A 13,767-nucleotide genomic window follows, 5' to 3' on the forward strand; every position below is an offset into this window, starting at 1 on the left:
AGTGGTTCAAAGTTAATAACTGGGATGATCCTGTTATATATACCTACAAAGTACCAGATGACATGAAAAATGGGGACTTGGAAATTGTGGCATAGATGAGAACATGCAAACAGTCTGCTCATATCATTTATTAATCTAACCTGTCATGGTTGTGTGTATGTATCCTAGTACATATTACCGTCAACTACTATATATACTCATTCATAATCTGTTCCTATTTTAAGCTTCTGGCAAAACTTTGAATTATTAAAATTTCATTCATTTGATGGTAAATCAGAACTTTAATAAGAATTTTAAACAGCAACACCCACCCTGAATAGAAGTTTAATTATTTATCAATTTGTAAGTTCTACATATACAAACATAATTTTGCAGTTGTAAAGGAATTTTTATTTTGTAATAATACCATGACATCAGACATGAATTTAAAGGTCTGCTGATTATAATTATTAATAATTTAAGGGCACAAAGTATTGCAGTGAAATAAATGATTTATTATTAATTTTCTTTGATCACATAAACATTTATATTGTGTATAATTATCACAATTCCCCCGTGGTCTTGAAAGGGTGTGGACATTATCTTGCAAGAAGTGCTCTTTAAAAGCATACATCTTGATAAAATGTGCAGCCTATTTATGAATCTTTGTTGTTGTTGTTGTTGTTGTTGTTGTTAATTTTATTATTATTATTGCTGTTGCCATCAGATTAACAAATTATGTGAGCTACTGACAGGTAAAGTTGTAAATTTCCTGTTTCAATGGTATACCACTCAAAAGCTGCAAGAGGATAATCCTTGATATGGTCCTTCTCAGTATCAATTTTCATAATTTTTGTATCTTTCATTTACAAAACATACATCTAGCACTAATGATTTTAGAGAAAAATAAAAGCACTGTCAGTTACATGCACAAGTTTGAGGTCTATGGACAAACTGTTTATGCTTAAGCTTAATTCTGGTTAACTGACACGTATCATCAGGTAACATATTTTTCCTATTCACTGCCTAGTATTTTCTGGTTTTATATGGTGTGTTCTATAGTTATTTCATTTACCAGAGACATGACTGACCTTCTTTCATGAGCTTCTGCATAATTCTAGACAAGCTTTTCATATAATTTGGATTTTGGATTGGACATACACTCATAATTGCAAAGTCTGTAAATTCTGTGAATTGGCAAAGGCACATTTCCCAAAAATGTCCTTATGTATATCACATATATTTGTATATAATACCTCAGGAACAGTCTGGTTGCATTCACTAGTGAGTGCTTTAAGCATTCATGCCAAAATGTTTCATTACCTGACTTCTATTTATTATATACACTGTTCAAAAATTGCTTACTTTTGGTGATATTTTATTTTTGCAGGCAATAAAATAAGTGATTTCACTTACTGTGAGAAACAGCTATGAAAAGAATTATATTTTACTTGCTAATATATGATTTCTGATGATTTGACCTTCACATAAATACCATATTTTTGAACCTGAGATGAAATTGTACATTTTACCAGTTATCCGTATGAGAAGCTTGTTTTTTGTGATACTATGGATGGTGCTGGGCTTTGCGATGTCACAAATTGCAATTTGTTTAACTTATTGGTGACAAAATACACCATCTGACAATTTTTGGGTGACAAACTTTTTTGGCTGTTAATATTTCTTGGGTTTGGGGTGGACACATTGAAAGGCACCAATGAAAGTAAGTCACAAATTTTGATATATAAAATGCACTGGAATCTATCTCTTGTTAGATAAACAAATCCTTTCTTCATATAGACAAATGCATCTTTACATCATAATCTGCTTATGCAGACATCTGGCCTGGGTACTGTAAGCTGAAATTCACTCAGATAGTCATGTTACCAGAAGAGCTACAAACAATCAACCTCCAAAAGCATGGACAGGAACAGCTACAATAAATCAAATGACTGTTTTTGTTTCGTTTTGGTTCGTTTTTTAATGTACGCCACCAAGAAAACAGTTTTGATGAAACTTCAAAGAAAACTGTTTACCTTTGAAGCATTGGTTGTTCTGTATAAATACCAAGCAAATGAAACAACAACAAAAATCAGTCTGAATCAATGATCTACAGTTATTTGATGTTACCACCACAATAACAAACCAGCATTTGTTTGGTCCTCGTAAGTTTAAATGTATGGTGACTTCAGTAACACATTCAACCTTCATCAAAGAAAGCCAACTACAAACTTCACTAAAATCAAAACACCTTTCATCAGCGGATGTCAGCATCAAACATAAAAAAACAATGGAATCTGATTGATTGTTGCATTTTCCAAAGTCACTGGAACAACTTTATTGTGTTCTGAAAAAGTTTCTACTTTGCAGGAAAAATGTTTATGCTTACGATCACTACCAAAGACAACATAAAATGCAAATTAAATTTCAAAACTTTTGAAACCCTAGATATCTGGTTGCAGAGATGTTTATTAAACGTTTTAATTTGTTCACATGTTTTCATATCGCTAGTAAGCACCTCATTCCCTTGGTAGTCATGGAAAGATGATATCTGTCTCCAGCTGATCAAATCTAGGCCATGTACATGTAGCATGAAAACAACTATAAAGCCACATACTACTGACAACACTGAATATCTCAGTAACTTGTTTCGGGACACATGTTTGTTGACAATGGGATATAGCTAAAACAAGGACTAAAACTTTTGTACATACGAGTTATTTGTGTTTTCTAACAGGATACCAAAGATATATACATTTTCTAACATGTGATCCATACTCAAACTCATGGACTTTTCATATAAATGTACAGTAGTTTATGCATTATGGATTCCTCTACACAATTGTAAGCTGTCAATACACATGTGTGTTTCAGACTAGTTTTGTCTTTAATTAATCAAAATTGCCTGGGGGTAGGGATGATGTATCAGTGTAAATCCTACTCACTGACGGCAGTTTACCCCCTTAAATTTTGACTGTATGCGAAATTTGATTTTTTAGCCCTTCCCCCCATCTTATCTCAACATCTAATGTTACTTTGGTCACAGGGATTCATGATCATGGGTAATAATTTATTATGAAAATGTAGCAGCCAGGGTCGACGCTAGAGGATCAATATTTTGCTGTTTATCGTTTGTCATTAATTTTAAAGATATGAAAATTTACCAAAAACTAACTCTAAATTCTAAAGTGCCAGTTGCTGTTCACTAAATTCTGATTTCAGATTAGCTCATATATGTGCAAGAACACTGCAGTGATTATGCACTATTAGTTTTAAGGTTAGGATATAATGTGTGTATGACTCATCATTGTGGTATTTCATGCAAAATATATGGCGGAGGCACTTAAAAAATGCACAAAATAGTTTAAGTACCCAAAACAAGAAAACGTGAATTTATTATTAAAGCTTTATGTTGAGAAAACATTTATATATTACTACATGTAAGAAATAAAAGCAAATTTCAGCTTGAAATAACCATGAGATCAAGATTTTGCAAAAAGTGACCAGAGACCATTATTAAAATGGTGGATGGTACATGTGTTTGAATAACTGATGTGAATTAATTTGAAAAGATATAAAGATGAGTTAAATTTTGAATTCTGCACACACACATTATATATAAAATATTCAGTCATACGAGCAACATATTATTTCAACATGTGTATCACTCAAGAATATAATATCTCAAACAAGCATGTTAGGAGTGAAGCACTTGATAAAAATGCCCAGAAAGGCTATAGATGTAACTGGAACATAGGAAAGTCTATTTATTCTTAAAGATGAATGTTCACCCAACATATCTAAATAACCATATGTACGAAATATGCAAATATCAGACTGAAATAATATGAGGTCAAGATTTTGCAAAAAGTGACCAAGTCCAATATTAAAAATGGTGGATGGTGTATGTGTTTGATTTGTCGGGTTGGAAATCTGGGCAATTTTTCACATCCAAGCATTTTCAGTGCATAGTTATGACTGCTGGGACGAAAACAGTCACCATTATCCAAGGCGACTTGCATAGAGTGTGGGAGAAATTTAGTTTTTAAAAATAATTAAGATATGCCGAAGATCTGCAGAACTTTAAACATAATTGTAACATGTTAAATAATAATACTAATAATAATCTGAATAAAACTTTATAACAAACTACTAGTACAGTATTGCTGTTATTATAACAAACTACTACTACAGTATTGTTATTACTGCTATTATATTGGCTGTGTATTCTCTTCTAAAAATCTATCTGTCAAAAAATGCTAGCAGCACAAGTGTTAAAGTCAGTTTATAGTCTGAAGACTAGATTTAATTGGTTTGGTAAACTGCCTATAAAAACTGTTTCCATATAGTTGATACTAAAATAGCACACATTTACATTTATGGGTCAGACAATACATCTGACCCATAAATCTAAATGTGTGCTATTTTAGTATCAAATATATATGGGTTTCTGTGAAGTAGTTGACATCGAAGTTGTACATGCGTCATTTTGCAAACGTATTAGCCTCTTGGTATTATAAAACATACCAGATGCTTTGGCTATAATGAATTGGGTAGAATGCCAATGCAAGTAGTAAGTTATATAAGAATTCTTAAGTACTGGTTCGAATTATTAAATATGACTGACAATATATTCACAAAAGAAAGGCTATAACCTACAACTGACATGGGACAAACATTGTGACTGTTGGGTAAACAATGTTAGGAATCTACTGTTTTCATATGGAATGGGATAAGTTTGTGTTAATCAAGGGCTGGGTGATAAGAACATTTTTAATCTCTTTTTTTAACTCTTTTGCATTAGATTTAAACAACTTTGTAAAGACATTTTTCAACAAGAACTAAATGGCAAGCTAAATTCAATGGATAGATTATGATCTTATAATAAGATCTGAACATTCTGGGTTATCAATATTATATAGATTATCTGAAATTCTCAGTGTTAGCCTACTATGCATGTTCAAAAATGGAACCTTTCCCATAATGACAAATATAAGTAGGTATAAAAATATCCCCCATGTGAACGATTGCGCCCTTTTTGTGCAGATATTGAAGATGAGTTTCACTCTGCTGTCACATGTCCCATGTATGATAATTTGAGAAAGATCTATGTACATTCATACGCTCATTTTAATGCAAATAACATCAAGTTTTGTAACTTTATTGAGAGAATCAATAATAAAATTAATATCCTATATATGCTGCTATTTTTCTAGCAAAATCTTTCAAAGTGAGAGAATCGGTGTGTTAACCCTAGAATCATTATGTTTTGTGGTTATACCATTTTTTAAATATATTATTGTAATTTGGGCAGATGGTCTATGTTACAAATAAAAATTATAATTATTATAATTATTATTATAACATTTTTAATAGCTTACATGTTCAGGATCATAAGTAATAAAAACTTATTTTTAAAATCTGATCAAGTTGAATCATTTATAGAAATATAGGTCAAATGAAAAGGTAGACAATTACTTCAAGAAAATGTTTTTAAAAAAACAAAACAAATTACCTGGTGTATCAGTGAGATATTTGTAGACATCAAATCGGGTTACTTTTGGTCATTTTACTGAATTACTTATCCAACTATGGGCTGGAAATTTCTAACAACATTCTTTAATTTCCATGACATGACATTTCTATTAATAACGCACAAAAAGGTCTTTTTGTAACCGTAAGACACTGCAGGAATGTAACTGATATTATGATCGCTGTATTTATATTTTTCATTTTATTAATAAAAATATACCAACTAAATTGCTATTACAGTCTTCAAACTGTCGTGACATTAATTCACGGATATGATTATGTACATATGTACACGACACATATACACCACCGCAGTCCCGTACCTTCTCAACCTATAGTACAAGTCACACTGGTCACATATGCGCATTTACTAATTTTAAATTAAACATAAATTGTTCTTTTAAAATTCAACACTAATTTTTTTTAACCAAAGTCTATTCAATCCTGATTACTAAATGCTCTACACCTGCAATGTCATCAAGAAACTTCCAGATGATAATTATTAATCTCTATGGTCTTTTATAATGGTGGCCATGTACTAACTTGGGTCAAGAAAAGAGCAAGAGTGGAATCATCAAAATATAGGGTAGTACGAATATGTTTATCAATATGCATAACTTTCATTGTGCAAATGACATTCAGTCTGGATTGTATGGGATCACACTGTTAGGTTCATTTCGTGCAAAAATATATATGTACTTTAACATTGATTTTGCCGTATGCACCTCTCTGGGCACCTAAATAATGATCTTCCAAAGGAATATGGATGTATACAAATCCAAGTGAAGTAAATTCTTGCCACTTAAAGGTATGTAAAATCAAATTCTAAAAAATGTCACTCATTACTGGAATAGTCGATGCTGAATTCCTACATGACCCATGTGACTTTTACTATACGACAATAATTAAATGGACACACATTTGTCGTTTTATATCCTGCTTTTTGAAACTTTACAAAAGTTCCTAACTGAAAATGAAATAATAAAATAATGGTAAAATAAAACAGTTTGCATATTGAACATATATAATATTATAGTACTGTTACCAAGCAATTGTTTTCACCTCGCAATATGGTGGAAAGTAGGTTGCTAAACGACTGACATCATCCTGACCGAACCTATTGCATCCTGTTAATATATCTGAAAAGATATCTAAAAGATGAGTTCATTTTTTAATTTAGCACCCATGAATTATGCAGAAAACAGTCCATTTTTATTTATTCTCAAATTCTCCCAAAACCATCCCCTATTGCTAGAAAATAGCAACAAATTTTGAAAACTGGCGACAAAATATTGTGATTGGCAATTTTGGGGTGATAACTACTAATACCAGTGCCAGTACTAATACCAGTGCCAACCCTGGACCCTGGATACTTTTCCCATTAACTGATTTGATGTTTGCTTCTCAGCTCACTGTGGATATCAATAGTTCCTTAGGATGGAATTAATGTTTACATTTTAAGGGCTGAAGGAGTAAGATACTAAACCAATATTTGTGAGAACCAGGACTAACCAGAACTTCAACATGTCTTCTCTCGATCCAATGTGAACACCGAGAATGCCATGATGTGTTCAGATTAGCAAACCATATTGACTTACATAGGCTTGTATCATGCATACAATTTAATTGTCAGTCATACACACAGTATAAAATAATATTTAATACTAAATAAATGACTGATAGTTAAATTGTAAGCAACAATATTATGAACCCGTGATCGCCTCAGATCACAATTATAAAAAAAAATGTCATGGGTCATGCATGCACATCTACTCATTTTAAATTAAATATAAATTGTTTTTTTATTAAAATCTAACACTACTTTTCTTTAATCAAAGTCTATTCAATCCTGATTTTTTAATGATCTGCACTTTAGCTGTGATCAAGAAATTTCCCGACAAAAATTATCGATCTCTATGGTCTTTTACCATGGTGGCCATGTACTAAACTTGTGTAAAAATAAAAGCACATCAAGTGGACTCGTCACAATCGAGAGTAGTACAAATCTGATTATCAATATACGTAACTTTGATTGTGACGTCAATGTGTGTGACATTCAATCTGGATTGTAATGGACCACACCTTTATGTTCATTTTGTCCAAAAATGTATATGTATTTTAACATTGATTTTTCTGTATGCACCTCGCAGGACGCCTAAATAATGACCTCCTAAAGGAATATTGATGTATATAAATCCAAATGAACTGAATACTTGCCACGTAAAGGTATGTAGAATCAAATTCTAAAAATTGGCACCATTACTGAAATAATTGGTGCCTATATGACCCATTTGAGTTGTACAATACTTTACCTCGGTTACTAGAAACACTGTAAAACTAATATAGCCCAAAATACACACCAAAATACACATGTATTTAATACATGTTCTCAGTGTATATATCAGTGTACACAAAGGAATTATAATTTGTTTTTGTTTGAATAGTAATAATGAGCAAAATAAAATATGACTGGAGTGATCTTGACATTTATTATTTACTTTTTTCCTAGTTGGAATCAGGCCACAATTTATGAATGTAGTTCTAGTCTATTTTGAGAACATGTTTTCCTCTCTCATTTTGATGCTGACAGACGAGTTAGATTTATGCATTTTTGGATTTAAAGGTAATTTTTGGATTTAAAAGTAATTCTTCATTCTTGAGAATGTGAGCTCAAGGTGTGGTTGTCCATGTGCATTTCGGCAACAGTGCACACTGAGTAATAAGGCCTTGGTGATGATCCGGAAGTGAAATTTGTGTTCTGTTTACATGCTGCTCTGTTTACAGTCCAGCTTCTCAAAAACATGCAGGTGAACTTTTAACAAGAACTTCACCGTGAAGTCATCTTTGAAGGTATTTTAGATTAACATATGATTTGTATTGATTGTCACACAGTGCAAATGTCAGTACTGAGAAACAAATGTAGAGAACAAATATATAGTAAAATTAATTGTGTTCTATGTCCAGTTATAGCACTTGGCAATCAGTTGCACTTTATTGGACAGGTATCATAAATGGCTGATCGTTCTGTTCTGGAACAGAGGTGTGATAAAGATCGGTTGTTCCGAAATGGAGGTAATCTTAGTTTAATCTGTGGGCTTATTATTTATCATACAAGTACTTACTATTTTTGCAAAGTCAACACTGGGGTCCAAAAAAAAAAAAAAAAAAAAAAAAAAAAACTTTTTATCATTACTCATTAAAATGCACCTTGTATGTATCATAATTTTTGGGGAATCTAACATTCGATCTAAGGAATCCAACATTCAACTTCAAAGCCAGTTTACTTATTTTTGTGTCTTTGGGCAATAAATAAACTCAATTCCAAATCCTTTATGAATATTCCCCGTTCACATATTTCCAAGAAGAAGGATTTCTTAACACCCTTACAATCAACTGTCATATCAACAAAAGCAGTATATAAGTACATGTTTCACTAGTCCGAGTTTCCTCTGACCCTTGCCACCGCATTTGTAATAATTGGACATTTATGTTGGGGTGTAGGGTCACAGTCCATTCCCTATAAAAAATTTGGAATTCACGATGCCATTTTGTGTCAGCATGGGGTAGCCGTTTACTAGCTGGCCCAGCAAACTTGAATGACCTTTCATCGAGATATACCTGCATGAAATCGATAGGAATATGATTTATGTTCTCAGAAATTGTGCTCATAGCGTTCATTAGGTCTTTAGTTTGCTGACATACGAGACAAAAGTATATCGTTGCTGAAATTTGACCTGGATCTGGCCATTTGCATTCCTAGCCACGTGACTACACAACTCTACAACTACCTACACGTCAATGACATCAGAGGTCACACAGTCACGTAATATCAACAATACACCATTTCCAGTGACGCTGTAAGAAAATAAATCTAACATATAAATAAAAGTCACGTCATTTTTATAGAGAAATGAAAAACATAAACTTCTCAAAACTGTGATTGTGAAAACAACCAAAAATCTGTAAATGTTGCAGAAATGTGAAGAAAACCAGATTCACTATGCAGAGAGCACATGTCATTGTGATAGTGACGTGACACCAACAAAAACATCGCTGACAAATGCTCAGTACTTCTTGAAAATTGTTTTATCCAACCTGCTGCAATACCAAAAGGTTTCTGGTCATTGTTCTCAGAATAAATATGTTGAGAATTAAATGTGCATTATATTTGTTTACAAACATTAAATGACTTGTATATAATATATCCAAATTCTATGTACAACAACTTTATGAATTTGTTTATTGTCGATATCACGTAACCATATGACCTCTGATGTCATTGACATGTAGGTTGCAAGATTTGCAGTCATGTCACTCGGAGTGCAAATGGCCAGATCCAGGTCAAATTTCAGCAAAAACATACTTTCGTCTCGTCAGCGGATTAAAGGCATGATGAATGCTATGCTCACGATTTTTTAGCAAATAAATCATATTCCTATCGATTTCATGCTGGTATATCTCGATGAAAGGTTGTTTAAGTTTGCTGGGCCAGCCAGTAAGTGGCTAACCCTATGCCACTACCAAATGGTCTCGGCAAATTCTAACTTTCTGATAGGGAATGGACTCTGACCCTACACCCCAACATATATGTCCAAATATAAAAAATGGGGTGCAAGGGTCAGCGGAAACACAGACTAATGTTTCACTATTGCCAAATATCTGAAAACCTTTTAAACAACAATTACATTAAATGCTATTTATATATCAAAACTATCATTAAAAGTTAGAGTAAATATATAATATAATGTCAGCGAATACTTTTGATTCTTTTCACTTTCATTCTGTGTGTGTATTATTACAATTCTCTGTTCATCATACCTGTCGAATCATCAAGTACGACTGAGTGACGCCATTACATGAATGTAGCTATAAATAGGAAACAAATAATTTGTGTCAAATTGACATAAATCATATTTTATTTTGCTTTATCTTATTATTCAGACAAAAACAAATAAAAATTAATGTGTGTACACTGATATAAACACCGAGAACATGTAAATGCATGTGTACTTCGGTGCATATTTGCTATAGTCTCTCACAGGCACTTTATTCACAGGCACCTAGTGGACATACCAGCGGACAAATACCTGACCCTGGCATATAGCCAAACTAGGGCAAACCACAGGAAAAAGTTCCAATTAAAGTCAGCATCGACAAATTGTTTCAAGTTCAGCTTCTTCCCATGTACAATAGGGGCTTGGAACAAATTACCATCAATAATTGCAGAAGCTCCTGACTTGGCATCCCACAAGCAGGAGCTTTCCAAAATCACATTCTAATGAACTAGTCAGCTACAAGTAAGACCTAGTGATTCTCAAGGCTATGCCGGTTAAGGTTCCATATCTCACTGCCGCTACGGTAGCCGGCTTGGTCCGAGTATGAAGGGACGAAAACGTACACTGACACACTTTTACTTATTTCTGCCTTTCCTATCATTACTCTTCTGACTCTCCTACCACTTCCATCTTTATCTTTGACCACGTACCACCCGTTGCTTAATAGTCAAGTGTGACTGCGTCAACGTATTTACAGATAGATAGAATTTCATGGGGAAACCAATGATGACACATACGATTTCCCCATGAATCAAGTGCCTGTGTAGTCTCCACATTTGTTTCAGAGGCACGTGATTCAGGTATAAACTAATATGAATATTCACCAAGTGTTAATGAGTGTACACAGTAGTTTATCCCGGAATCAAGTGCCTGTGATGGATGAATTACCAAATATATAAAATATAAAACAAAAGTTCTCGGCTCGTTGTTTTGACACTTTACCTCTATAAGTCCAGGAAGTGAAAATGACCCAGTGGAGCTAGCAGTTTTTTTTGAAAGAGGCACATTTAAAGTAATTCAAGTACCTGTATACTCTACAACCCATATTACACCCATCAATCATACTATTAAAGGTTCTTTTAATAATACCAAAGATATATAAGGCCTTTTTAGATAGCCAGGATAACCAGTGAGGAAACTCTATGCAAAATACGAAAATGCAGAGCCCTACCCTAATATAGTCTAAAATAGACTGGGACTACATTCTCAGAGAACTCACCCCATGGAGAACTCGCCCTGGGAGAACTCATCCCATGGTGGTCGAAGAAGTCGCCTTACTTCGCCTGGAGAAGTCGCCCCAAGGATAATATATAGTAATTCTGAGATATCGCCACATGGTTGTTAAGGCTTTATTTATTGTTGTTTTTCTTCAGCTTAATAACTTATTAAATCTATAAAATGTGAAATTTTTTCAAGTTTTCCATTTGATCAATTCTGATTGTACTTAACGAAAAATAAGTGTTATCTGTCCCTTTCGCTCTGCTCTTCAAATCATTAGATGCATTTTACTTGAAAAAATAAGAGAGGATGTAAACATGATGTGATGTCTGCAGTTTTATATATAAAATGGTTCCAACCTAATAACCTAAGTCATCCTGATGACTTTATGGCATTGACTTAGCAGCAGAGAGGTCGAACAGACCAAGATCGAAAAGCGTCGAAAAACTAAAAATAACTCCTCCTTCGAACAAAAAAATAAAAAGCGTCGACAGATTTAACCAAAAGCATCGACACAAATTGAAGCAAAAATAAATCTTCCAAAGATTTCTCAAATTGGTGTTACTTTACGGTCGTTGTCTTTTTTTTTGTTCGTAGGAAGGATTATTTTACTACGTGGACACTTTATTGAGGTCGTGCCCTCTGCTGCTATTAATTTATGTAAATTTACCACCATACCAAGTTTGATGAATATTTCTCAACATGTTCTCGCTGTCGTTTCTCCTCATCTGTTTCATCTTTATTTGTTTCATCTTTATTTGTTTTGTTCTTCAAGTAATATTCAAGTTCTGATGGTGGTTTTTCTATTTTTGGATTTATGTTCTTTCTTTTTCTGTAATATATCATCAAACTTCTGTATCGATCTCCACCGCAATTTTTGCAAATCTGATATAATCCTCTAACGCCGTTGTTACATCCAACACAACTTCGTGAACCAGCATGAGGATTTTTTGATAAAATATAATTATGTCTCCTGCAATATTCTCCACGGCACCTTTTGTTGCATTTATCTGTTGTTCCTTGAATTAACCACGTACAATTGTTCATTATATTAATGATATCTGTTTAATTAAATTTATTAATTTATCCAAATATTTTATCAAGACCCACACGATATCTTGTTCTAGGATCATGTAAATTTATTGTTATAAATCCATGCGGAGTAGCTTGCGCTCGTCGAAAGAAATTTCTGAATTTAATTATATCCATGTCACCGCTGCACCAAGTTTGATGAATATTTCGCAGCGTGTGTGTGTCTAGGCCATTAAACACAACTAAAATAATACAGTTGTCTCTGATCACTTTCGGAATTTGTGTATACCACTGAGTAACATAGATCACATCTGTATTTTTATGTCTACCGCGAGAAAATATTCTGGCTGGATTTGATTGTTTATCTAGCATTACATCATCATACACAACTAAATTATTAATAAATCCGTCTAAAACATCAACGGACGGTGCTTCATCAATATCTGTTATAAACTCTATAACATCATTATCTTTGTCCAGTAATCTTGCATTTTCGTTAAAATCTTTTAATACTTCATAACACCTCTGATCATCAACGGATGGTACTACCAAATACAACTTATCCCATTTCAACCATCTCATTATCAGATTAAGTAATAACTGCGTCTTGCCCGATCCAGATGGTCCTATGATAATCATTCTGATGGAATTCGGTAGCGCAGGATGGTGTTTAACTGACTCTCGCTGCCGAGTTGCTGAGAAATCAATTATATCCATATATTTTATAACATGAATTTATATTGTTTACGCTGTAGAGTTAAAACTCCAACTACTGATTTATCTACAGTTACAACAAAAAATAAAAAAAATAGCATATGGTGGAAAATGTTCTGTGTGCGGTAGAAAGAAATTTTCGTTTTTACCTAATAAGCGCGGTGGTGATATTGCTAATTTACTCCATGGGCTAAATACTCAGGAGAAAAACATCTACCAGGATATAATTATTGCGGTCCTGGTACTCGACTCGATATCAGACTTGATAATCAAGATCAACCAAAACCAGGTGAGGAACCAATAAACGCTATTAATCAAGCTTGTCATGTTCATGACGTAGCTTATAAAAGTAAAAAAATATAAGACAGGCATATTGCAGATGTGAAATTAATTCATGCATTAAATTCTATAAAAAATAAAAATATCAGAGAATCATTAGCTAATTGCTTAGTAAGAT

This window comes from Sinohyriopsis cumingii, chromosome 1, assembly GCF_028554795.1.
Source record: "Sinohyriopsis cumingii isolate HCF-2022 chromosome 1, ASM2855479v2, whole genome shotgun sequence".
Classification (NCBI taxonomy): Eukaryota; Metazoa; Mollusca; class Bivalvia; order Unionida; family Unionidae; genus Sinohyriopsis; species Sinohyriopsis cumingii.